Source organism: Grampus griseus (assembly GCF_964374135.1).
Source record: "Grampus griseus genome assembly, chromosome: 6".
NCBI lineage: Eukaryota > Metazoa > Chordata > Mammalia > Artiodactyla > Delphinidae > Grampus > Grampus griseus.
This window is the reverse complement of record NC_139000.1, coordinates 96594131-96621097: the sequence shown is the minus strand read 5'-3', so window position 1 is coordinate 96621097 and position 26967 is coordinate 96594131. Positions and strand designations below refer to the sequence as shown.

General features: G+C 37.2%; 1 long non-coding RNA gene across 3 annotated transcripts; it reads left to right on the top strand.

Annotated features, from left to right (window-relative positions):
* The first annotated feature begins 595 nt into the window (after positions 1-595).
* Positions 596-22542, top strand: LOC309824269. 3 transcript variants are annotated; one of them, XR_014296899.1, is made up of 4 exons: positions 596-736; positions 1952-2010; positions 3977-4103; positions 22458-22542. It is a non-coding gene; the product is annotated as an uncharacterized lncRNA (long non-coding RNA). The 3 variants fall into 3 exon arrangements; XR_014296900.1 differs by having other exon boundaries at positions 3952-4103; XR_014296901.1 differs by having other exon boundaries at positions 619-808; positions 3952-4103.
* The last annotated feature ends 4425 nt before the right edge of the window (positions 22543-26967 follow it).

Sequence of the window (26967 nt, the reverse complement as noted above, 5' to 3'; positions counted from 1 at the left end):
CTCAGCGATGGTCTAGGAGCTGAAACCTTTTTCCTACAAAGATGCAAGGGACAGGGAAGGGCTTTTGTATCCAGAAGAGCCCTGTAGCGTCCTACTTGGTTTCAAAATTGCAGTAAATGAAAAAGAAGTCTGTCCCATTATGACTAAACCAGTGAACTCACTTTTGAGAAAATACGCTATTTGTCTTTCACAAAGGACGCCCCCTTGATGCCAAGTAGGTTAATTAATGCAGAGACGGAAAATTCTATTCCATTAGGAGGATATTTTCTCGGGACTATCAGGATCTACCAATCTGGAGAATCTGGTATCAGTCATGACCTTTACCTGCTTGCCTTGGTACACCCACATAGGCCAGGTATGGAGATAGTTCAAGAACCACAGTGCGGAGAAACACCCAATCCGGGGTCTCGGAGAACCCAGGACCACGGAACAAGCATTTCCCCCGTATTTCTACTCTGCTGCAATAAATGGATTGCTCTGTTCAAGACACCCCAGGGCGCGGGGAGCGACGGGAAATGTAGTCTTTCTCCCTCCACAGCCCTCCAGGTTTCTGGGGCTTCCTCTGCGCCTGTGCAACATAGGCCCCGCCTCATCTCTTCCGCCCTCGCAGGCCTCGTGGTGTGAAGAGCCTGGAGCTTCGGCCCTCGCAGGTGCGGGATCTGCACGGTGGAGACGGGAACTTCGCGTGGCCCGGAGCTTTGCTGAGAGCGGCGTTCTCGTGGCGGGGGCGGAAGTGGTACGTCTCGGGCCTTCTGGTCCAGGCGGGACTGCAGTGCCTGGGTCTGGCCTGGACGTCGGCCCTGGGAAGGTGGGTGGGGCGATCCCGGTTCGGGCCTTGTGGTCTCGGGGGCAGGTGGCGCTGAGACCCGTTAAGAGCGGGGACGGTGCTTGTGGGGATGGAAAGCCCGGCCCCGCCTGCATCTGACGGGGGGACGCCGGGGCGGACAGTGGGAGGGAAGGCGCGGTGGTCACGCTGGCCGTGAGCGGGCCAGAAAGCGCGGGCGGAGAGTGTACTGGGCAGCCCTGCTCTGGAGCGGGAGAGACCCGGTCAGTTACAGCCGTGTCACCGGTACTGTGGGCGGGAGAAGTAACCTGGGGACGAGTCAGGTCTGCAAAGGAGGCTATGAATAATGCCTGCTTCCTGGCGTTGTTCTTAGAATTCGATGTGGTGTCATTTGGAAAAAGAGGCAAGTGCCAGGTACTAACCGCCGAAAAAGTGACAGTAGATGTTGTTCAGAAGACACTTTGTTCTTTTCCTTGGGTGGTTTACAGAAGCCTCCCAATTATCTCGTGATAGCGGTATGAGCATCTGCATTAAACACACGTTAAGCAAAAAGCAGATCTGAGTCTCAGGGTGGTGAGGTGGTCCTGAGTTTGAGAGCGCCTGTGACTTCTCCAGGCCCACCCGGAATGTGACAGAGCCAGGAGTCGAACAGTCGTTCATACCGTTCAGTCATCAGAAGAAACTTATCAAGAGTCCCTTTTGAGAAAATGCAGCCCACTTCAATAATGTTTTTAAAAATTGTCTTAAAGCTTGCCATCCTTTTTACTGGGCTTCCTGTGGATTTTCTAACTCCAGGGGTAAACAATATTGCTAGGAAAACAAAGTAAGGATGCAGGCAGTGTCTTTTCTTCTACTGTTAATTTTAATGAAACGTGTCGTTCTTTGGTGTATTTTAGTATGTTAGTTTTTTGTTTGTATTGTTTAAATTAGTAAAAAAAATTATTTTTACCAACTGAGAAGTGGTAGGTTTAAGCCCCATGATCATTTCAAACTGGAAGATGGACAAGTGGTGCTTCCACAGGGTACTTCCCTTGCCTTTTCAAGGGCCAAAGTGAGTCCTTAGGGAGGCTGCCCCTCAGCTGGGCTGCTGAGGTGATTGGGAGGTGAATGTAGGAACTATAAGGCAGGCCAGGTGTTCTGACCTTTTCCTCTTTCTGTCCCCCCCAGCTGAATCTTCACCATCCTCTACACTCTCCCAAGACCTACTGAAAATGAACATATCTGAGGTGAGCGCTTTATTCATCCCCCTGTTAGTGGTATGATAGATTCAACTCTTGATTTTAGATTGCTCTCAGATTCTGTTACACATCTTTTATCAGTGTAAGTTATTTCCCTTTTATAATCAGTTTTACTTGGGTCATGAATGTACCCTGAATTATATCGAATACCTTTTTGTATCTGTTGGAGTAAAGCTACAGCTTATTTTTTTTAATCTCCAAATATTAGAGGTAGCAAGTAGCTTAAATGGATTTTAGAATGTTAACTTACTCTTGAATTCTTGTATAGACCCTACTTGATAGTGGGTGTGGGCCTTTTTTGTTTTAAATTTGTAACTGACATCTTTTTGCTATTATCATATTTGAACTTTTATTCTGTATTCACACACTACATTACCCTATAATTTTGTTTTCTTATGTCCCTGACTAACTGTGGTATCTTGGTTATATTAGTCTTTGGGGCTCTTTCTGCTTTTTTCTCCTCTCCTCTCCTTTCCCTTCCCCCTTCCTTCTTTTATCCTTTCTCTCTCTCTCTCTCTCTCTCTCTCTCTGTCTCTCTCTGTGTCTATTTCATATGAGAAAATCATCTGTTATAGACTTCCTGAAACTCACCTCTAAAACTGGACTTTGTGAGTACATCTGCTTTTTGTGTGTTGATGTAGATTACTGAGTCACTTTATTTAAACAGTCATGGATCTAGTCTGGTTTTCTATTTTTTTTATTATTTTCAGAGAAAATTGTACATTTTTGTCTGTTTTTGCAATGTATTTTCATGACCTTTTTGATAGTTTTCTCTTATATTTGTTGTTACATCAATAATTTCTGTTTTCATATATTTAAACTTTCTACTTAACACAGGGAATGCTGATCAGAAAACAACCAAACGTTGTTAACGGGTCGGCCCTGTCATAAATCTAGAATTTCAGAGCCTGCTGTTGGGCTTGGAAATTTGTACTGTTAGTATGTTCTAAATACTGAGTTGAGGGAGTATGCACTCAACCGTTTTGCTGGTTCCAACTTCAGTACACCAGCTGTCAATTTCTTTTTTAGATAGGTGATATATTCACGTGACTCTAAAATCTAAACAGAAAGCATATTCATTGAGGTCTTGATCAGTTTGAATTAATTATTTTTTGTGGTGGAAAGTATGAATCAAGGTTATTGTTATTATTTTTCTAATGGAGTTTTTTAGTCTAACATGATTTGTGTCAGAATATACTTTCTCCATTGAATTGCCCAGACACCTAAATTAAATAATTGTGTGTGTGCATTATGTTTGTACATATCATTTTTATACTTTTTCTTTTGATCTCTGTGTTTCATTTTCATTAATATCACACACTTTCTTTGTGTTAAGCTCTATGGTATGTCTTGAAATCAAGTAATATCAGCCCTCTGACTTTGTTCTTTTTCAAAACTGTTTTCATATTCTAGGTTGTTTGCTTTCTATGTAAATATTAGAATTAACTTGTGATTCTAAAAATCCTGGTAAGCTTTTGATTATGATTTCATTGAATCTATAGATTTCTTTGTGGAGAACTGACAATCTCCATCATACTGAATCTCCTAATCTATGAATTCAATATTTATCTCTGTTTACTAGGTTGTTTAGAGAATTTTGAGCTGAGAAAAGACATGACCTGACTTATAATTTAATAATAACTCTGAGAGTGGGCTCTAGTGAGATAGTGGTGGAAATAAATGATATAGCAGGACTTTCAGTAATCCTTTCAAGAAATGGTGATATTAGCAGTTGTACTTTGAAGTGATCAAATTTTGGATGGAATTTAAAGGCAGAGCCAAAACTCGGAAAATGCCTGCTTCCCTAGGACATCACAGATAATGTGTGTACTGTCAGATATTTTTGATTTTTCATAATGTGAAAAAATTTCAGTTTTCATCTTACATTCCAAAGGTATTATCCATGTCACCTAATTTTGAATTCTTCAGATTGATGAGAAATGTGCTTTCACAGACATCAGTGTCATTCAAGGACGTGACTGTGGAGTTTACCCTGGAGGAGTGGCAGTGTATGAGCTCTGCTCAGAGGACCCTGTACAGAGATGTGATGCTGGAGAACTACAGCCACCTTGTCTCATTGGGTGAGCCTACTTTATCATGCGACTGCCTACAGTGTATTTGATTTTCTGTTTCTTCTCCTGTTTTTTTAAAAAATCATCTATATTGAGGTATAATTAACAGAAAATAAAATTCAACAAGTTTCTATGTATAATTCAGTGACTTTTGAAAAATGTGTACGGCTATACCACCAAAATCATACAGGTATTTCTATCGTGAAAATTTTCCTTATGGCCTTTCTCAGTCAGTCCTCTCTTCCCACCCATTTTATGATAATCACTGATCCTCTTTATATTTCAATACTTTTGCCTTTTTTAAAAGTTCATATAAATGGAATCACACTTTATATACTGTCTGTATGGCTTCTTTCCCTTAGCATAATTCTTTGGAGATTCATGGATATTGTTGTGTGTGTCTGTATTTATTCTTTATAGTGATGAGTAATGTTTCATTCTTTGGCGTGTATTTTCAGTTGTTGATAAGACATGAGGTCCTCTTTGCTTTGGTGCTATCATAAGCAAAGGTGCTATGAATATTTAAGTCCAAGTCTGTGTGTGGCTATGTTTTCATACCTTTGTGTAAAGACCCTAGTTGTTGTTTCCTGGGTCTTATGTATACCTACAGGAAAACCTGGTTTTATCGTGCTTTACTTTATTGGGCTTCTCAGCTGTTACTTTTTGTTACAAATGGAAAGTTTGTGGCAGCCCCTTGGGTCCAACCACGTCTATTGCTGGCAGTTTTCAAACAGCATTTGCTCACTTTGTGTCTCTGTGTCATGTTTTGGTAATTCTCACAACATTTCAAACTCTTTCATTGTTATACTTGTTATGGTGATCTGTTGTAATTGTTTTGGGGCACCATGAATTGCACCCGTATGAGATGGCAAACTTGATTGATAAATATGTGTGTGTTTTGACTGCTCCGCTGACTGGCCATTCCCCCATCTCTCTCTTTCTCTTCAGGCCTCCTATTTCCTGAGACATAATAATATTGAAATTAGGCCAATTAATAACCCTGCAATGGCTTGTAAGTGTTCAAATGAAAGGAAGAGTTACATGCCACTTACTTTAAATTAAAAAATAGAAATTATTAGTAAGGAAGGCATGTTGAAAGCCGAGATATTCTGAAAGCTAGGCTGATTGCACCAGTTAGCCAAGTTGTGAATGCAAAAGAAAAGTTCTTGAAGGAAAATGAAAGTGATAACTCGAGTGAACACATGAATGATAAGAAAGTGAAACAGCCTGATTACTGATATGGAGAATATTTTAGTGTCTTGGATAAAAGGTCAAACAACATTCCCTTAAGCCAAAGTGTAATCCAGGGCAAGGTCCTAACTCTCTTCAATTCTGTAAAGGCTGAGAGAGGCAAGCAACCTGCAGAAGAGTTTGAATCTATTATAGGTTGGTTCATGAGGGTTAAGGAAAGAAGCCATCTCTATAAGATGAACGTGCAAGGGGGAGCAGCAAGTGCTGATGGAAAAGCTGCAGCAAGTTATCCAGAAGATCTAGTTAAGATGATTAATGAAGGTGGCTACATGACACAACAGAGTTTTAATGTAGATGAAAGATGTAGATCTTCTATTGGAAAAAATGCCTTCTAGGACTTTCATACGTAGAGAGGAGAAGTCAATGCCTGGCTTCAAAGCTTCAAGGACTCTCTTGTTGCGAGCTAATGCAGCTGGTGACTTTAATTTAAATCCAGGGCTCATTTACCATTCCAGGAATTCTAGGGGCCTTAGGAATTATGCTGAATTTACTTTGCCTGTGCTCTGGAAATGAAACAACGAAGCCTGGATGACAGCACATATGTTGACAACATGATTTACTGAGTATTTTAAGCCTATTGTTAGACCTACTGCTCAGAAAAAAGATTTCTTTCAAAACATGCTCATTGGTTATGCACCTGGTCACTCAAGAGCTCTGATGGAGATGTACAATGTGATTAGTATATTTATGCTTGCTAACACAACATCCATTCTGCAGCCCATGTGTTGAGTTGTTTTGACTTTCAAGTCTTATTATTTAAAAAATATATTTTGTAAAGCTATGGCTGCCATAGATAATGATTCCTCTGTGGGTCTGGGCAGAGTCAATTGAGAACCTTCTGGAAAGGATTGACCATTCTAGATGACATTAAGAACATTTGTGATTCATGGGAGGAGTTTACAATATCAGCCTGAACAGGAGTTTGGAAGAAGTTGATTCCAGTCATTATGGATGACTTTGAGGGGTTCCAAACTTGAGTGTAGGAAGTGACTGCAGATGGGTGGAAGAAGCAGAAGAATCAGAATTAGAAGCAGATCCTGAAGATGTGACTGAGCTACTGCAATCCCATGATAAAAATTTAATGGATGAGGAGTTTCTTCTTGAAGGAGCAAAGAAAGTGGTTTCTTGAGATGGAATCTACTGGTGAAGACACTCTGAAGATCCTTCAAAGGACAACAAAGGATTTAGAATATTACACATTTAGTTAATAAAGTAGTAGCAGGGTTTGAGAGGATTGACTAGTTTCGAAAGAAGTTTTACTGTCTGTAAAATGCTGTCAATTCGCTTTGCATATTATGGAGAAATAATTCATGAAAGGAAGAGTCAATTGATGTGACAAACTTCATTGTTGTCTTGTTTTAAGAAACTGCCACAGCCACCCCAGCCTTCAGTAACCACCACCATTAATAGTCAGCAGCATCAACACTGAGGCAAACCCTCCACCAGCAAGATTACCATGCACTGCAGGCTCAGTGATGGTTAGCATTTTTTAGCAATAAAGTGTTATTTTAAATTAAGATATGTACATTGTTTTTTAAGACATAATGCTGTTGCAAACTTACTAGTCTACTCTGTGTGTAAACACAGATTTTCTATGTATTGGGAAACCAAACAATTTGTGCAACTCACTTTATTGTGATATTCACTGTATTGCTGTGATCTGCAACCACACCTGCAGTGTCTCTGACATATGCCTGTATATGAAGAAGAAAACAATAACTGCCAAATGTTTTTAAAGTGCATGTGTCATTTATGTGGGCATTAGTAACTTATAGTAATTCTTGTTGCTCCAAATATTCACCATCATTTTGTGTTGTAAACCCGATGAGTTTTTATCCTTTTAGTGGGGGTCTGTTGTATCTACTTGGGTTTCATTTATCATTTCTCTTTGACTAATGACGATGAACAACTTTTGTATGCTACTTGTTCATTCACATAGCTTTTAAAAAAGTAAGTTCAGATCCTTAGCCCATTTGTTTTGTTGAGTTTTTCAGCTTATAATTCAGTTGAAACAGTTCTTTATACAATCTTGATAAGATACACTTTTATATACACTTTTATAAGATACACATGTTGAAAATTTTTTCTCCTAATCTGTGGTTGATCTTTTTAGTTGTGAAACAGTTGGGCAAAAGGTTTTCATGTTGATGAAGTCCAATCTATCATTTCCTTTACTTTCCTATTCTATTCCCCCCACCCCTGTTTCATAATTTGCCTAACAGAGGTTATTCAGATTTTCTCCTCTGTTTTTTTCTAGAAATATCCTTGGTTTAGATTTTACATTTAAGTCTTTGACTTTTTCCGGTTAATCTGTGTAAATGGTGTGAAATATAGATTGTGATTCATTTTTGCAGCTAAAGGTCTGCTTGGCTCACTGGTTATCCTTTTCCTATTCAGTTGCCTTGGCACCTTTTGAAATAAATTGTACATATATGCATAGGCTTCTCTCAATATCATTCTGGTTTATTGATCTAAATACCTATCTTAATAGGTATGCACTATTTGACTAGTGCACTAGTCATGCACTATTTTGATTAATCTGTCTATGCAGTAAGTTTTTACATCAGAAGGAATAAGTCCTCTTAACTTTTTCTTTTGGCTATTACAGTTTGTTTTTCTTTCCCTATAAATTTTAAAAAATTTTATTTTTTCTGGAAACCCTAGTGGTGTTTTATAAGGATTGTGTTGAATGTTTAGAAGATTTGGGGGAAAATTTACACCTAATAATATTGAATTTTCTGATGTGTGAACAATGTCCTTACTTTTCCTTAGCATTTAATGTTCCTTTGCAGTGTGTTACAGTTTTCACTTACGTGTCTTCAGCCTTTTTTGTGAGATGTATCCTTAAATCTTTTGATGCTATCTGTAATGATACTTTTAAAAACTTCAATTTCCAATTTTTTTTTTGGATTTAAGTAGAATTATAATTCATGTTCATTGATGTTGTTTATCTCTGTTTTGCTAACTTCACTTGTTACTTCTACTAGATGTCTTGAAGATTCCTTAGACTATTTTATATATTAAATAATATGATTTGTAAATAAAGATATTTTTCTAATCTCTATGCATTTTAATTTCTTTTTTGAACAGGCCAGGATTTAATGTGAAGAATTTATTTATTATTTACAACTAAGTATGATGTTAGTCATAGGCCTTAAATAGTTGCTCATTGTCACCTATTTCTTTTCTTTCTATTCCTAGTGCTGTAAAATTAATATCATTTCTTCCTTAAAAGTTCATACTAGAATTCATTACAGAAGCAATCTGGACCTGGAATTTTCTTTGTTGGAATTTTTTTTTTAATAACAACTTGATTGAGGTAGAATTCGTGTACCAAAAGTTCACCCTTTTAATTTACACAATTCAGTATATATATATCTTGTGTGTGTGGGGGGGGGCGGGTACGCGGGCCTCTCACTGTTGTGGCCTCTCCCGTTGCAGAGCACAGGCTCAGCGGCCATGGCTCGCGGGCCTAGCCGCTCCATGGCATGTGGGATCTTCCCAGACTGAGGCAGGAACCCATGTCCCCTGCATCGGCAGGCAGACTGTCAACCACTGTGCCATCAGGGAAGCCCCACAATTCAGTATTTTTTAATATGTTCACAGAGATATGGAACTATCACCACTATTTAGTTTTAGTATATTTTCATCACCCCAAGAAGAAACCCTAATCTACTAATCTACTCTATGTCTATAGAGATTTGCCCATTTTGGAGGTTTCATATAAGTAGAATACAAAATATATAGCTTTTTCTGAGCGGCTTCTTCTACTTAGCATGATCTTTTTTTTTTTTATTTTGCGGTACGCGGGCCTCTCCCTGCTGTGGCCTCTCCCATTGTGGAGCACAGGCTCTGGACGCGCAGGCCCAGTGGCCATGGCTCACGGGCCCAGCCGCTCCACGGCATGTGGGATCCTCCCAGACCGGGGCACGAACCCGTGTCCCCTGCGTCGGCAGGTGGACTCTCAACCACTGCGCCACCAGGGAAGCCCAGCATGATCTTTTTAAGGTTCATCAGTGTTATAATATGTATCCGTAATGAAATTCAATTTCTGGTTAAGTAGTATTTGATTTTATGGCTATATCACATTTTTTTTTCCGTTGGTGGGCTTTGGGTTGTTTCCATTTTGACTGTTAATGAATAATGCTGCTAGACCAGTTGTGCTTTTGTGTGCACATAGTTTTCCATTCTACTTTGTATATACTTAGCGTAGAATTACTGGGTGATATGGTAACTCTGTTTTAACAATTTTAGGAACTGCCAAAAGAACTTCTCAAAGCAGTGGTACTTCTTTTACCACCCCACCAGCAATGAATGAGGGTTCCTGTTTTTCCACATGTACCTGCATAATTGTTACTGTCTGTTGTTTTTTTTTTAGCCCTCCTAAAAAAGTGTAGTGTGAAGTGGGATTTCATTATAGTTATGAGTTGTATCTCTCTAATTTTGAGCATTTTAATGTGTTAATTGCTTATTAGCTGTTTGTGTATATTCCTTGGAGAAATGTCTGTTCACATCCCATTCTCCATTTATAAGTTGGGTTATTTGTCTTCATTGTTGACTTTTAAGATTTTTTAATATAGTCTGGATACAAGTCTCTATCAGTTATATGTTTTGTAAATATTTTCTTCCATTCTATGAGTTGTCTTTTCACTTTTTACACGGAGCTCTTTGAATCGCAAAAGTTTTTTATTTTGATAATATCCAGCTGGACTATTTTCTCTTTTCCTCTTTTTTGTCAAATCTCAGAAAACTTTGCCTAACTCAAAGTCAAAAACATTTACTCCTATTTTTTTCTGTATATTTTATAATTTTTTTCTCTACATTCAGGTCTGTTATTCATTTTGAGTTAATTTTTATAGATGGTATGTGTTACAACTTTATTCTTTTGCATGTGAATAGTGAAGTGTTTTCCAACATCATTTGTTGAAAAGACTATATTTTTCTGATTGAATTGTAGCCCCCTTGTTGAAATTCAGTTGTCCATAGATGTAAGGGTTTATTTCTGTCCTCTCACTTCTATTCCATTGGTCTCTATTTTTATTTTTATAATGTTTATTCTCACACCAGTACTACCTTAATAGTATAGTATGATATTGTGATTTATAATAAGAAAGAAAATTTGGTCTTCATCCCTGTTCCTGGCACAGAGTTCTAAATCCCTTGAGATTTCCTAAATGTAAGAGAGATTGAGGTGTCTTTTGTTATTGGTAACAAGCCCCTTTCAACCATGCCGTAGTTCATGTTAATGAGGTAGCATTTGGAAACCCCCTGAGGATGTAGGCTTGTTGCCAGGAATACCAATCAAGTGATTTGAGGGTTGGGACATTCAGGCCCACCCCCAGACCTCCAGGGCTTGACGTAATTACTAACAACAGTTATTCCTACATAATGAAATCTCCATAAAAATTTCTGAACTCTAGGGTTCAGAGAGCTTTGTTGTTGGTGAACACTTATAGGTGGTGGGAGGCTGATGCTCCTGGACAGGGCATGGAAGCTTTGCCCTATGCAGCTTTTTTGTCTGGCTGTTTCTGAGTTGTATGCTTTGTAATAAACCTGGCAATCTATTAATAGTAAGCAAACTGTTTTCCTGAGTTCTGTGAGCCATTCTAGCAAATTAAACCTGAGGACCAGGATGTGGGAACCTCCCATTTATAGCTAGCTGGTCAGAAGCACAGGTAGCAACCTGGACTTGTAATTGACATCTAAAGTGTGAGGAGAGGCAATCTTGCGGGACTGAACCCCTAGCCTGTGGGATCTGATGCAAACTCCAAGTAGATATGTCAGAACTGAATTGAATGTAGGACACCTTGCTTGTATTGCAGTTGCCTGGTAGTGGGAAAAACCTCTACACATTCAGTGACCAGCAGTGAAGTAGTATTGAGAATACAGAAGTATTTTGTGAGTAGAGACAGTAATATAGATGAGAAACAGGAGTGTTTACTATAACAGAGTAATTGAAATTGAATAGTGTGAGCCCTCCAAGTTTTTTCTTTATCAAGGTTGTTTTAGCTATTTTGGGTAACTTGCATTTCCATAATTTTAGGATTGGTTTGTCAATTTCTGTAAAAGAGTAGAGCTGAGATTTTGAGAGGGTTCGACTGTAGCTCAACTCCTGGAGTATTGCCATCTTGACAACTTTAATTCTTCTGATCCATGAACATTGAGATTATCTGTCTTTCCATTTATTTAGGCCTTTTAAAATTTATTGCAATGATATTTTGTTGCTTTAAATGGGCAAGGTTTATACTTTTGTTAAAGCTATTCTAAGTATTTTATTCTGTTTGATGCTATTGTAAATGGAATTGTTTTCTTTATTTCATATTTGGATTGCTCATTGCTAGTACATAGAAATACAGCTGAGTTTTGCATATTTATCTTGTATTCTGCAACCTTGATGAACCTGGTTATTAACTTTTAGAAGTTTACTTATTTATTTCTGGATACCTTAGGATTTTCTATACTGATTTGGTTTACCTTGCCCTTCCTTTCTTTGCTGTTTTATGATAAAATTTAAGCTCATGAATTGAGACTTGGTTTTGCTTTATTATTTTTATTTATTTATTTTTAATTAATTATTTTTGGCTGCGTTGGGTCTTCGTTGCCACATGCAGCCTTTCTCTAGTTGCAGTAAGCGGGGCCTACTCTTCATTGTGTTGTGTGGGCTTCTCGTTGTCATGCGCGGGCTTCTCATTGCGGTGGCTTCTCTTGTTGCGGAGCACGGGCTCTAGGCGCACAGGCTTCAGTAGTTGCGGCGTGTGGGCCCAGTAGTTGTGGATCGCAGGCTCAGTAGTTTGTGGCACATGGGCTTAGTTGCTCTGCAGTGTGTGGGATCTGCCTGGATCAGGGCTCGAACCCGTGTCCCCTGCATTGACAGGCGAATTCTTAACCACTGTGCCACCCGGTTTTGCTTTTTTAATGTAAGCATAAGGCACTATATTTTCCTTTGAAAACTGCTTTAGCTGCATCACACAAGTTTTGATGTTGTGTTTTTATTTTCATTTAATCCAAGATATTTTTTAAAATGTCCAGTGATTTCTTGTTTGATCCATTGGTTTTGTAGAATTTGTTTACTTTCCAACTATTTGTTTCATAATTTCTTATTGTTATAATTTTTATATCCTTTGTTTGTGTGTCACTCTGGATAATATTTCATGCATGGTTCAGTCTTACTGAATGTATTGAAATTTGTCTTAGGGCCTAGCATATGATCCTGGGGAATGTTCCATATGTGACTGAAAAGAGTACTTTTTCTTGATGGGGATTAGTTCCAGTGGGCTGATCATATTGCTGAAGGCTTCTATATCCTTTTAATATCTTATCTACTTGTTTTATTAAATATTGAGAAAGGAATGTGAGTATCTAAGTATAATTTGTGTGTTATCTTTCTTAACAAGATTTGCTTCAGGCATTTTGAAGCTCTGTTTTTAAGTGGCAAAGCACTTAGGATTGTTACATCCTCCTGATGAATTTTCCCTTTTAGCATTTTCCATTGTTTATTTTTATTCCTGGTAGTATTTCTTTTCCTGAATTTTGTTTGGTACTGTATAGTCAGTCAGACTATCATTTGCTTATTGTGTGCTTCGTGTGATATATAGTTTTTCTGTCCTTTTATTTCTAACTTGTGTCTTTACATTCACAGTCAGTTTCTAAGAGAGTATGTTTGTTTTACTTTTTATTAGCTCTGACAATTTTTGTGTTTTAGCAAAATGTTCATATCACTTATATTTAATACTATCTTTGTGGTTGAATTTGAAACCTTCTTGCTGTTTACATTCTAGTTTTTTGTCTTTTTTTCCCCCCTCTTTCCTACCTTCTCTGTGATTAACTCGTTCCCCCCCACCCCCACCTTTTTTTTTTTCTTTGGCTGCACTGTGTGGCATGCAGGATCTCAGTTCCCTGACCAGGGATTGAACCTGGGCCCTCAGCAGTGAAAGCACAAGTCCTAAGCACTGGACCACCAGGGAATTCCCTTAACTACTTATTTTTAATGAATCTCCTTTAACCACTTTTGGCTTCTGAGATATACTTGTTTGTATTTTTAGTGGTTTCTAAATATACCTCTCTGAAGTGTCAGTCTGCCTTCAAATATCTTGTTACTTCAACTTTGTTATTACAGAATATTTTCCTTTTCTGTCTTTCATCCTTTGTGTTCTTGTTGTCATTTATTTTACTTCTACATATTTTATAATCCACATAATACCTTGTTTTTTTCTTATAAAATGTTATTTGCACTTTAATATATTTTTAAAACAAGAACAATGTGTTTTATTTATATATTATCCATTTACTTTTCTCTTTATTTCTTTTGTGTAGATTCATATTTACACTTGGTATAATTTTTTAAAATCCAGATGACTTAACTTTTCTTTTAGATCTGGTCAGCTGGCAATGGGTTTTATTTATTCATTTGTCTAAAAGTGTCATTTATATTTTTGGATAAGTACTAGGACTTTGAGTTTGCTCAGGATTCCAGACACTGGTTTGGGGAGACAAGAGGAACCTAAATTGATTGGGGCAGGTGAAAGTTAATACTTAATTTTAGGTCCTTTATTTAGCAGAGAAAGTTAGTAAGAATAATGTACTGAATTTGTAAGATAAGCATGAACAGTTTGAAAATCTCATGTTTGGACATACTGACTTTTTTTTAAAAGCTGCCATTTAGAATAAGTCACAGGGGAACAGAAATGTTTGCCATTCTAATATTAATATTAGACTTTTGAATCATCTGGGAAAATTTGTTAGAAATGCAGATTCTCATATGTCACCCCAGAACATTAGACATTCTAATATTAATATTAGACTCTAATATTAGACTTTTGAATCATCTGGGAAAATTTGTTAGAAATGCAGATTCTCATATGTCACCCCAGAATCACAACTTAAGAACCACTAGAGTAATAGAATGCTCAGTTGGCCGGGTGCCCTTTGAAATTAATGAGGAATTCCTGAAGGCACTGAATATGGCAGGTCTATTAGGACCATATGGCCCTTTGACTTGGGAGTCCCAGTGACCTTCTCAGAGTGCCTTTGAGGTCAAAAGCTGCCATAACGACACTAAGGTATTAGCCTTTTGCACCATTCACAAGCAAACAATGCAGTTTCCAAATAAGTATATGATTGGAACATAACAAAATGAGTGCAAAAGCACATGAGAACCTACATGTCTTATTAAAGAGATCTATGTCAGTTTTTATATCTGATGTAAATATTGGTAATCCTTTTAACAAAACCCTTTGGAGTCTTTTAGTGTTTTTCTCCCCTCCAGGGAGTATATTGTCCTGCCTTGAAGTTCAGTTCTGGACTTTTGTTTTAACACTGTTTTCTCAACATGTTCATGTTTTTCTCTATTTTCTTTAACCTATGGAGTGTATTAGAATAGCAGCTTTGAGGTCCTTGGAAGCAAATTTAATCTCAGATGACATTTTTTCTTCTGTCCCATTGATTGACTTGTTTCCTGGTCATGAATCATGTTTTCCTTCTTTTCATACTTGGTCATTTTTTTTAAATTTAATTTTAATTTTATACTGGGGTATAGTTGATTTATAATGTTGTAGTAGTTTCAAGGTACAGCAGAGTGATTTAGTTTTAAATATTCATATAAGCATTCTTTTTCAGATTCTTTTTCCATATAGATTATTATAGAATATTGAGTAGAGTTCCCTGTACTATAAAGTATATCCTTGTTTATTTGATATATAGTAGTGTGTATATGTTAATCCCAAACTCCTAACTAGTCCCTCCCCCGCCTTTCCCCTTTGGTAACCATAAATTTGTTTTCAAATTTATGAGTCTGTTTCTGTTTTGTAAATAAGTTCACTTACATCATTTTTTTAGATTCCACATGTAAGGATATCATGTAATATTTATCTTTCTCTGTCTGACTTCACTTAGTGTGATAATCTCTAGGTCCATCTGCAAATGGCATTATTTTATTCTTTTTGCTACAAATGTTACAAATGGCATTAGTTTATTCTTTTTTATGGCTGAGTAATATTCCACGGTAGATATGCACTGCATCTTTATCCATTCCTCTGTTGATGGACACTTAGGTTGCTTCCTTGTCTTGGCTATTGTAAATAGTGCTGCAGTGAACATTGGGATGCATGTATCTTTTTAAATTATGGTTTTCTCCGGTTATATGCCCAAGAGTGGGATTGCTGGGTCATGTGGTAGTTGTATTTTTAGGTTTTCAAGAAACCTCCACACTGTTCTCCACAGTGCTTGTACCAAATTACATTACCACTGACAATGGAGGAGGGTTCCCTTTTCTCCACACCCTCTCCAGCATTTATTGTTCATAGACTTTTTGATGATGGCCAGTCTGACTGGTGTGAGGTGATACATCATTGTAGTTTTGATTTGCATTTCTCTAATAATTAGAGATGTTGAGCATCTTTTCCTGTGCTTTTTGGCCATCTGTATGTCTTCTTTGGAGAAATGTCTATTTACATCTTTTGCCCATTTATTGATTGTTCTGTTTTGTGGGGTTTTTTGATATTGAGCTGCATGAGCTGTTTGTATATTTTGGAGATTAATCCTTTGTCAGTTGCTTTCTTTGCAAATATTTTATCTCATTCTGTAGGTTGTCTTTTTGTTTTGTTTATGGTTTCCTGTGCTGTGCAAAAGGTTTTAAGTTTAATTAGGTCCCATTTGTTTATATCTGTTTTTATTTTTATTACTCTAGGAGGTGGATCTAAATAGATGTTGCTGCAATTTATGCCAAAGAGTGTCTGCCTGTGTTTTCCTCTAAGAGTTTTATAGTATCTGGCCTTACATTTAGGTCTTTAATCCGTTTTGAGTTTATTTTTGTCTGTGGTGTTAAAGAATGTTCTAGTGTCATTCTTTTTACATGTTGCTGTCCAGTTTTCCCAGCACCATTTATTGAAGAGGTTGTCTTTTGTCCATTGTATGTTCTGGCCTCCATTGTTGTAGATTAATTGACCATAGTTGTGTGGGTTTATTTCTGGGCTTTCTGTCCTGTTCCATTTATCTCTATTTCTGTTTTTGTGCCAGTACCATACTGTTTTGATGACTGTAGCTTTGTAGGATAGTCTGAAGTCAGGGAGCCTGATTCCTCCAGCTCTGTTTTTCTTTCTCAGAATTGCTTTGGCTATTCAGGGTCTTTTTTGTCTCCACACAAATTTTCAATTTTTTTCTTCTAGTTCTGTGAAAAATGCCATTGATAATTTGATACGGATTGCATTGGATCTGTAGATTGCATTGGGTAGAATAGTCATTTTGATAATATTGTTTCTTCCAATCCAACAGCATGGTATATATTTCCATCTGTTTGTGTCATCTTTACTTTCTTTCATCAGCGTCTTATAGTTTTCAGAGTACAGGTCTTTTGCTTCCTTAGGTAGGTTTATTCCTAGGTATTTTATTCTTTTTGATGTGATGGTAAATGGGATTGTTTCCTTAACTTCTCTTTCTGATCTTTCATTGTTAGTGTATAGGAATGCAAGAGATTGCTGTGCATCAATTTTGTATCCTGCAACCTTTCCAAATTCACTGATTAGCTCTGGTAGTTTTCTTTTAGCATCTTTAGGATTTTCTATGTATAATATCGTGTCATTTGTGAACAGTGACAGTTTTACTTCTTCTTTTCCAATTTGGATTCCTTTTGTTTCGTTTTCTTCTCTGATTGCAATGGCTAGGACTTCCAAAACTGTAAAAGTGAATAAAAGTGGCAAGACTGGAGATCCTTGTCTTGTTCATGATCTTAGAGGAAATGCTTTCAACTTTTCATGGTTGAGAATGATGTTAGCTGTGGGCTTGTCATATATGGCCTTTATTATGTTGAGGTAGGTTTCCTCTATGCCCACATTTGGAGAATTTTTATAATAAATGGGTGCTGAATTTTGTCGAAAGCTTTTTCTGTTCTGTTGAGATGATGATACAGTTTTTATTCTTACATTTGTTAATGTGGTGTGTCATACTGATTGATTTGTGCATATTGAAGAATTCTTGCATCCCTGGGATAAATCCCACTTGGTCATTGTGTATGATCCTTTTAATGTATTGTTGAATTCGTTTTTTTAGTATTTTGTTGAGTATTTTTGCATCTATGTTCATCAGTGATATTGGCCTGTAATTTTCTTTTTTTGTGGTGTCTTTGTCTCATTTTGGTATCGGGGTGATGGTGGCCTCATAGAACAAGTTTGGGAGTATTCCCTCCTCTGCAATTTTTGGAAGAGTTCCGGAAGGATAGGTGTTATCTCTTCTCTAAATGTTGATGGAATTCGCCTGTGAAGCCATCTGGTCCTGGACTTTTGTTTCTTGGAAATTTTTTAACCACAGTTTCAATTTCAGTACTTGTGATTGGTCTGTTTATATTTTCTATTTCTTCCTGGTTCAGTCTTGGGAGATTGTACCTTTCTAAGAATTTGTCCATTACTTCTAGGTTGTCCATTTTATTGGCATATAGTTGCTTGTAGTAGTCTCTTATAGATCCTTTGTGTTTCTATGGTGTGAGTTGTAACTCCTTTTTCTTTTCTAATTTTATTGATTTGAGCCCTCTCCCTTTTTTTCTTGATGAGTCTGGCTAAAGGTTTACCAATTTTTTATCTTTTCAGAGAACCAGCTTTTAGTTTCATTGACCTTTTCTATTGTTTTCTCAATCTCTCTTTCATTTATTTCTGCTCTAATCTTTATTATTTCTTTCCTTATGCTACCTTTGGAATTTGTTTGTTCTTTCTCTAGTTGCTTTTGGTGTAATATTAGGTTGTTAATATTTGAGATTTTCCTTTCCTGTGGTAAGGTTGTATTGCTATGAACTTCCCCCTTAGAACTGCTTTTGCTGCCTCCCACGTTTCAGATCGTCATGTTTTCATTTTCATTTGTGTCAAAGTATTTTTTTATTTCCTCTTTGATTTCTTCAGTGATCCATTGGTTGTTTAGTAATATATTGTTTATCCTCCATGTGTTTATGTTTTTTACAGTTTTTTTCCTTGTAGTGGATTTCTAATCTCATAGCACTGTGGTTGGAGGAGATGCTTGCTATGATGTAAATCTTCTTAAATTTTCAGAGGCTTGATTTGTGACCCAAGATGTGATCTATCCTGGAGATTGTTCTGTGTGCCCTTGAGAAGAATGTGTATTCTGCTGTGAGATGGAAATGTCTTATAAATATCAACGAAGTCATTTAAGACTTGTGTTTCCTTAGTGATTTTCTGTGTGGTTGATCTGTCCTTTGAAGGTGGGGTTTAATAATAGTGGCATTGAAATCTCCCACTATTATGTGTTACTGTTGATTTCTCCTTTTATGGCTGTTAGTATTTGCCTTATATATCAAGTTGCTCCTATGTTAGGGCATATATATTTATAATTTTTATATCTTCTTCTTGGATTAATCCCTTGATCATTATTCAGTGTCCTTATTTGTCCTTTTGTAACAGTCTTTATTTTAAAGACTATTTTGTCTGATAAGAAGATTGGTACTCCAGCTTTCTTTTGATTTCCATTTGCTTGGAATATCTTTTTCCATTCCTTCACTTTCAGTCTGTATGTGTCCCTAGGTCTGAAGTGGGTTTTTTGTAGACAGCATATATATGGGTCTTGTTTTTGTATCCATTCAGCCAGCCTATAAGTCTTTTGGGTGGAGCATATCTATATGTATGTTCTTATTGCCATTTTGTTAATTGTTTTGAATTTGTGTTTGTGGGGCTTTTTTCTTCCCTTCCTCTTTTCTCTTTGGTGATTTGATGACTATCTTTAGAGTTGTGTTTGCCTTGCTTTGTCTTCTTTTGTGTGTGTGTCTCTATTGTAGATTTTCAGTTTATGGTTACCATGAGGTTTTGATATAGAAGTCTGTATATAAACAAGATTGTTTTAAGCTGCTGGTCTTTTAATTTCAAATGCATTTCCAATATCCTACATTTGTACCATCCTCTTCTCACAGTTGCTGGCTTTGATATCATTTCTGTGTGGATGATTTCCTACCTTTACTGTTTGCCTTTACCAATGAACTTTTCCATTAATAATTTTCTTGTTTCTTGTTTCTAGTTGTGACTTTTTCTTTCCATCTGGAGAAGTTCCTTTAGCATTTGTTGTAAAGGTAGTTTGGCGGTGCTGATTCTCTCAGGTTTTGCTTGTCTGTAAAGCTTTTGATTTCTCCATTGAATCTGAACGAGAGCCTTGCTGGGTAGAGGATTCTTGGTTGTAGATTCTTCCCTTTCATCGCTTTCAGTATATCATACCACTCCCTTCTGGCCTGCAGAGTTTCTGCTGAAAAATCAGCTCATAACTTTATGGGAATTTTGTTGTATGTTATTTGTTGCTTATCCTTGTTGCTGTTAATACTTTCTCATTGTCTTTAATTTTTGTCAATTTGATTAATGTGTGTCTCAGTGTGTTCCTCCTTGGGTTTTTCCTGACTGGGCCTCTGCAGTTCCTGGACTTGGGTGACTGTTTCCTTTCCCATGTTAGGGAAATCTTCAGTTATTATCTCTTCAAATATTTTCTCAGGCCCTTCCTTTCTCTCTCTGTTCTTCTGGAACCCCTATAATGCGAATATTGGTGCATATAATGTTGTCCCAGAGGTCTCTTAGACTGTTCTCATTTCTTTGCATTCTTTTTTCTTTATCTGTTCTGCAGCAGTGATTTCCAACAATCTGTCTTCCAGCTCACTTATTTGTTAGTCTGCCTCATTTTTCCTGCTATTGATTCCTTCTCATGTATTTATATTTCAGTTATTGTATTGTTCAACTCCCTTCTCAAAGCTTCTAGTGCATTATTAAACATTTCTTCTATCTTCTTCATCTGTGCCTCATTCTTTTCCCAAGATCTTGGATCATCTTTATTATCATTACTCTGTATTCTTTTCCAGTTACGTTAGCTATCTCTATTTCACTTAGTTGTTATTCTGTGGTTTTATCTTCTTCCTTTGTCTGGGCCATACTTCTCTGCTGTCTTATTTTATCTAACTTTCTGTGTTTGTGGTCTCCATTCCTCAGTTTGCAGGACTGTAGTTCCTTTTGCTTCTGGTGTCTGCCCCCTGGTCGGTGAGGTTGCTCCAGAGACTTGTGTAGGCTTCCTGGTTGGAGAGACTGGTGCCTGCCCACTGGTGGGTGGAGCTGGGTCTTGTCCCTCTGGTGGTCAGGGCCTTGTCAGGGGGTTTGTTTAGAGGCAGCTGTGGGGTTAGGAAGACTGTAGGCAGCCTGTCTGCTGGCGGGTGAGGCTGTGTTCCCACCTTGTTAGTTGTTTGGCCCGAGGCATCCCTGCACTGGAGCCTGTAGGCTGTTGGTTGGGGCCAGCTGTCGGTGCCAAGATGACGATCTCCCGAAGAGCTGATGGTGATGATTATTTCTTGAGGCCTCTGCCAGCAGTGTACTTGCCCCCACAGACAGTCACGGCCAACCCCCGCTTCTCCAAGAAACCCCCCAAGACCCACAGCTATGTCTGGCACAGGCTCCTATGGAGTCACTGCTTTGCCCTGGTTCCTAGTGCACGTGAAACCTTGTGTGTGTCCTCCAAGAATGGAATCTCTGTTTCCTCCAGTCCTTTGGAGCTCCTGCACTCAAGCCCCACTAGTGTTCAAAGCCAAATGCTCTGGCAGCGCCTTCTCCTGATGCCAGACCCACAGACTTGGGAGCCTGACGTGGGGCTCAGAATTCTCACTCCTGTGGGAAAACCTCTGCGATATAATTATTTTCCAGTTTGTAGGCCACCTACCCAGTGAGCATGGGATTTGATTATATCACAGAAGCTCCCCTCCAACCGTCTCGTTTTGGCTTCTTCTTTGTCTTTGGGTGTAGAATATCTTGTTTGGTAGGTTCAAGTCTTTTTTGTCAATGGTTGATTGCAGTTGTGATTTTGATGTTTTCATGAGAGGAGGTGAGCTCAAGTTCTTCTACTCCGCCATCTTGTCTCCTGCTCCCCGCCCCATACTTAGTCATTTTTGATAGTGTGCTACATATTGTGACTTTTGCATTGTTGACTGCTAGATTTTGTGATATTTGTTTAAATTCTTTGGGGCATTTTTTGGGGGAGTAGTAAATTAGTTGAGAATAATTTTAATCCTTTCAGTGCTTGCTTCTAATGTAATTTTTTTTTTTTTTTTTTTTTTGCGGTACGCGGGCCTCTCACTGTTGTGGCCTCTCCCGTTGCGGAGCACAGGCTCCAGAGGCGCAGACTCAGCGGCCATGGCTCACAGGCCTAGCCGTTCCGCGGCATGTGGGATCTTCCCGGACCGGGGCACGAACCCGTGTCCCCTGCGTCGGCAGGTGGACTCTCAACCACTGCGCCACCAGGGAAACCCCTAATGTAATTTAATTCAAGTAAATCATTTAAATTAACTCAGTATTTGCTTGTTATTTCAGGTCTAGAGCATTCTTTAAGACTAACTTGGTCACAGTAGTAGGACAATAATACTCTTGGATACAGAGCATCTAATACCTCACATAGTAGAAGATCTTTCCACTCTTTCCAAACATCCTGTCTCTGTGTATGCTTGGGAATTTTTCCACCTATTGTGTTTGGGTTCTTTTTCCTGCATTGTTGGAAGCTTTCTTATATGAATGTACAAATTTTACTCAAGGTGACCTTTCTGTTAGAGCTTCCTGCCTCTCTCTCAGCATACCTCTTTCCTCTGAAATATTTTACTCCAGAAATTCTAATTGTTTTGGCTTTCCTGAACTCTGAACTTTGCATTCTGTAGTTCAGCAGGCTGTGATTTGGTGTCTTCTTTCTGTACCATAACCTAGAAATTCTGTTTCTTTCCCTTCTCTCAGAGGTCCTTGTTTTCCAGTGCCATTGTCTCATGTGTAATCCCTAAAGGTCATTATTTTATTGATTTTGTATGGTTTCCAGTTGATTGGCTTGTACCATTATTCCTCTTACACCATGATGGTCATGATTGGAAGTTCCTGTGCAGAGCCTCATTTAAACCTCTGTACATGTAGACTCAATGTTATGTATCCTTATGATTCAGGGCTTTAATGAGATCAATTCCTTTTTAGATTCAGAAAAAAACTATATTGTAGTTTCCTCTCCAAAGGAAAGGTCAAATGAGCACCATAACTTTGCTACTCCTATAACTATTCCTTCCTTCACATTCATGTGCATTAAAGCCAGTTCAGCTGATCTAAATGCCATATTATTTCCCATTTACAGGGTATTATTTTACAAAACCGGATGTAATCATCAAGTTGGAGCAAGATGATCCATTGTTATTAGAGGAAGAATTTCTAAACAAGAGCCATGCAGGTGAGTTGAGTACTTTAGACACAACTCCGGGGGAAGTTAGATCCAAAATGGTCAGTTAGAGGTGGACACTGTGAAATAGTTTAAACACTTTTCTTTGTGAGGACTTATATCTTGAAGTGTGTAAAGAGTATACCAAATATGATGTAAATGAGTGTGTAAGAAAAGGGATGGAATATTAGCACATTGATTTTCTCATCTTACAAATAGTAAGCTTCAAGATACAGTACAAACCCAAATACATAGATGATTGTTCTAAATATAAATGATATAAACATTTCCATTCAAACATGCAATTTAGCAGTCATTCACATGGGGAATTTTCTTCAGTTTTATGCATTGTTACTTTAGAAGTCAAGAGTCAGTAAATCATGTATTTGGTCCTGGTTTCTCTGTTGTTTCTGTGGCCTCTTTAATATCTCTACACTAGACCATTTCATATTGATTACAGCACCTTTATGACATGTTTTAATAATGAGCTGATCAAATTTCAAAAAATACTCATGAGATTTTTTTTGGCATGATATTAAACCTTGAATTTAACTTTGAAAAATTGAATTCAGCCTTGACTGAGATTAGTGAATCCTGAATTATTTTTATATGTTTTCTTAATTTACCACTTTATATTTCTGATTTTCCAAATTAATTTTAGGTATGTCTCAAATACAGTCTAATAGCATTTTCTTTTAATAGTTTACATTAGCCCATTCATATTGATCGGCAGTTACTTCTAAATGCTGTTTCTGTGTATAATGTTACAGAAGCTCTTCAGTAATAGCCCTGCTTTCTTTTCTTTTTAGAATAAGTGTGTTTTTCTCCTAATAACGTAGTTAGGTTGTACTTTGGCTTAAGGTGTGACCATAAAAATTTATAATCTCATGCAATTGCTTAATGATCCATTTATTTAGACAATGTCTAGTAATCACCTGATGTGTAAACAGTTATGAAATTAAAATGCTTACTTTCTCTTCCTTCCCATATTTTAACACCCAACTTTAGTTTCTTTTATAATCTCTTATTATAATCTCTTATTATATAATCTCTTAGTTTCTTTTATAAATCTTTCTTAGTTTTTACCTCTTCAATATCATTGTGACCGTTACTTGATTTGTCAGCTGTAAGTTATGTATTTGGCTTCCTAGCTTTTCAAGATGTGAAAAACATCAGGATTACATCTCATTACTTTTGTTACATCTTACTTTTCCGATATTGAATATATTTTTTCTAAACGTCCAAATTCTTAAGGCCTCTAAAAGAGAGTTGTAAAACAGCACAGAAATGAGAGTAATTAATTACTATAAATTTTTTGAGTGATGTGACGTGTAATGATGCAGAAACTTGTGCTTAAGAAAGACCTGATGTTTTTCTGATCCAGTCATATTCTGTTTCTTTATGAGAATGATAATTCCATGGGTGGTCACTCTGTACTATTTCTTATCATGGACAGAATAGTTGTATGTATATTTATGCTAAGTTTCATATTTTTATAACCATGAGGAGACAAATCAAACAGTGGGAAATGATATTTGTTATAAATATACCTCAGAAAGAATTTATTTCTATAATACAATAAGGAATTCAGCTCTTAAGACAGATATCTCCTTAGTATGGCCTTCCATGACTATTGTATTTTAAATGTCACTCCTGTGTCAAATAGTCTTATTTCCTCCTTTTTTCTGTTTCATTTTTCTCCCAACCACTCAACACCTAATATACTATTGTGAAGTATGAATTTTTCCCTCTGTCTCTTTCCACTGGAATATAAGCTCTCTGAGAGCAAATATTTAAAATATTTTATTTTCTGATTCAGTACCTGAGACAAAAACTTGGGACTCAAATGTATGTTAAATATTAAACTACTAAAATTGTTAGTAAAAAGGTAAGTAACCCATTTAAAAAAGAGTCAAAGTCCATAAAGAGGCATTTCTCAAAGAAGGGGATGAATGGCATAGATGGAAAAAAAATGCTTACTCTGGGAAGCACAAATTCAGATCAGATCACACTGTAGTATGATGTTCTTCTCACTCAATTTTCAAACATGGAGAAGTTTTATGATTCCAAGAGTATGATGATATGCAGGGAATCATCAGCAAGGCAGGAGCGGTATTAATTGGTATTTGGGAAAACAGATTAGCATTTTCTTTAAATTTTAACATACCTGTTCCCCATGACTCAGTAGTTTCACTCCCAGGTTTATCTTCTAGAGTTTCCTGTACATTTTCACTGGGAAACAAAATAAGATACTTTTCATACAACATTTGTAAAAAGGCCAATTTTGGAAGGAACCTCAATACTAATTTACATGTGAACTTAAAGTTAAATCATGATATAATAATACAGTGGAATATTACACACTGCAGGACAACCATGGTCTGTGAAGCTAAAATGAAAATTATGCATATGAAATCAAGCAGCAAAAGTCTATTGGTAGAAAAATGCCATATAAATAATGGTCAGAAACAAAAAACTGAATAGTATCTTGTTATTTGGAACAGAATGTTAAAACATACACACATACAAAAATTAAGATGTACTTAAAATGAATGTGTGTGGGTAAATTACTTGGTGTATTATAATGCACCAGAAAAGAATATTCCCTACTTTATTCCTGCCTCTTCTGGGACATTATATATAATTAATATTGTGTAGTTACATTGGATTGACCATAAGGTTGGAGAGAGGTATTTCATACTTATTGGTGCAGCAGTCAAATTTCTTTGACTAAGCCAGTGTAACTGAGAGTGGTCTGGGTAGCTCTGAAACATACTGCATTTAAAAATATATATATATATATATATATATATATATATATATATATATTTTTTTTTTTTTTGGCTGCGTTGGGTCTTTGTTGCTGTGCACAGGCTTTCCCTAGTTGCAGTGGGCGGGGGCTACACTTCATTGTGGTGCATGGGCTTCTCTTGTTGCGGAGCACAGGCTCTAGGCACATGGGCTTCAGTAGTTGTGGCTCATGGGCTCTAGAGTGCAGGCTCAGTAGTTGTGGCGCACAGGCTTAGTTGCTTTGCAGCATGTGGGATCTTCCTGGACCAGGGCTCAAACCCTTTTCCCCTGCATTGGCAGGCAGATTCTTAACCACTTCACCACCAGCAAAGTTCCATACTGCATTTTTAAGGACTACTAATTTATATCATATCACAGAGGAGTGCAAAAATAATCAGAGAATGAGAGTTCTGTTTCAGATTTAGGAGCACAAAGCTGCATGAAATATATTTTATAGGCTCTAAGAAGGTATCAGTTGAAAGAGGAACCATTAATTTAGGGGTAGCTAAAAAACTGTCAGCATGCCGTTAATTTTAAGATGAATCCTGATTTAAGTGATAATAATTTGCTTAAAAATGTGTGTGCCCCAATGTGCACATGTGCTCTCCATCTATTCATTGTTAAGATGAATGGTATAGGCAGTACTTATTGTGAGAGTGTAAATTAGTGTTGGGGAGCTCTAAGAAGGTATTTTCTTGGTCAAGTTTAGAGAATAGTATTGCCTCAAAAGATATCTAGATTAATCTTTAATCCTTAAATTGGGTTATAGAGTTACTTAGAGAAAGGATTGTGAGTAGAAGATAAATGTTGAAACTGAAAAATATTATTGTAGATAAGGAACCACTGATAGGAGACAAATAGCCTGGCCAGACTAGATTGGAAAATATGGAGTTGTGAAATGGTAGCTAGAATATCTAATGTGCCTGGAGTTGTTAAAAAAAAAAGTTGTTTTCCAGAATGATGCCACTTAACTCCTGTTTTCTGTTGTATTTAGAGTAGTGTGTTCAGTGCCACCTTAGGTTTTAGCATAGGGCTGACATTTTACATCAAAGGTTAAAATAGCCTAGGTAAGATGAGTCACACATATGAAAGAAACTTATGTGAAATGAATAAAAAGGGTATTTCTAAATAGGCTTTTGGAAACAGGTTGAAACATGCTATTTAAGCATCTCAGCTAATAGAAACTAAGTATGTTGAGAAGTAGGTGGAGTATATAGAGATTAGTCATGGTTAAGACTAGTTTCAAGAGAGTGAGTAATCATAGTGAAAGTGGAAACTTATGATTTGATGTTCAAGAGAGGTTTGTTGTTGAACAACCCTGGTGTAGTAAACTAAGGCATTAGAGCCAGCATATAGAAATGAATTCGTTCTAGGTCAAATTATGGTTTTACCTCTCATCACTTTTACACTTCTTGTACATTTGTATTTCTGTGAATAACTCCAGGAGGATTTCAGCTTGAGCTATAGAATTGTTTCTATAATCAGGAGAAAATTAGTGCAATTATCAATTTATTTTAGTGTTGATGTGTTTAGAATAGAAAAGGGGGGACTCCAGCCGGAAGCTTATAGACTTCCCACTGTAATCTCTAGTTGGAAGTATAAGGACCTGGACATTGTTATTCTTCCTCAGTCCAATCCC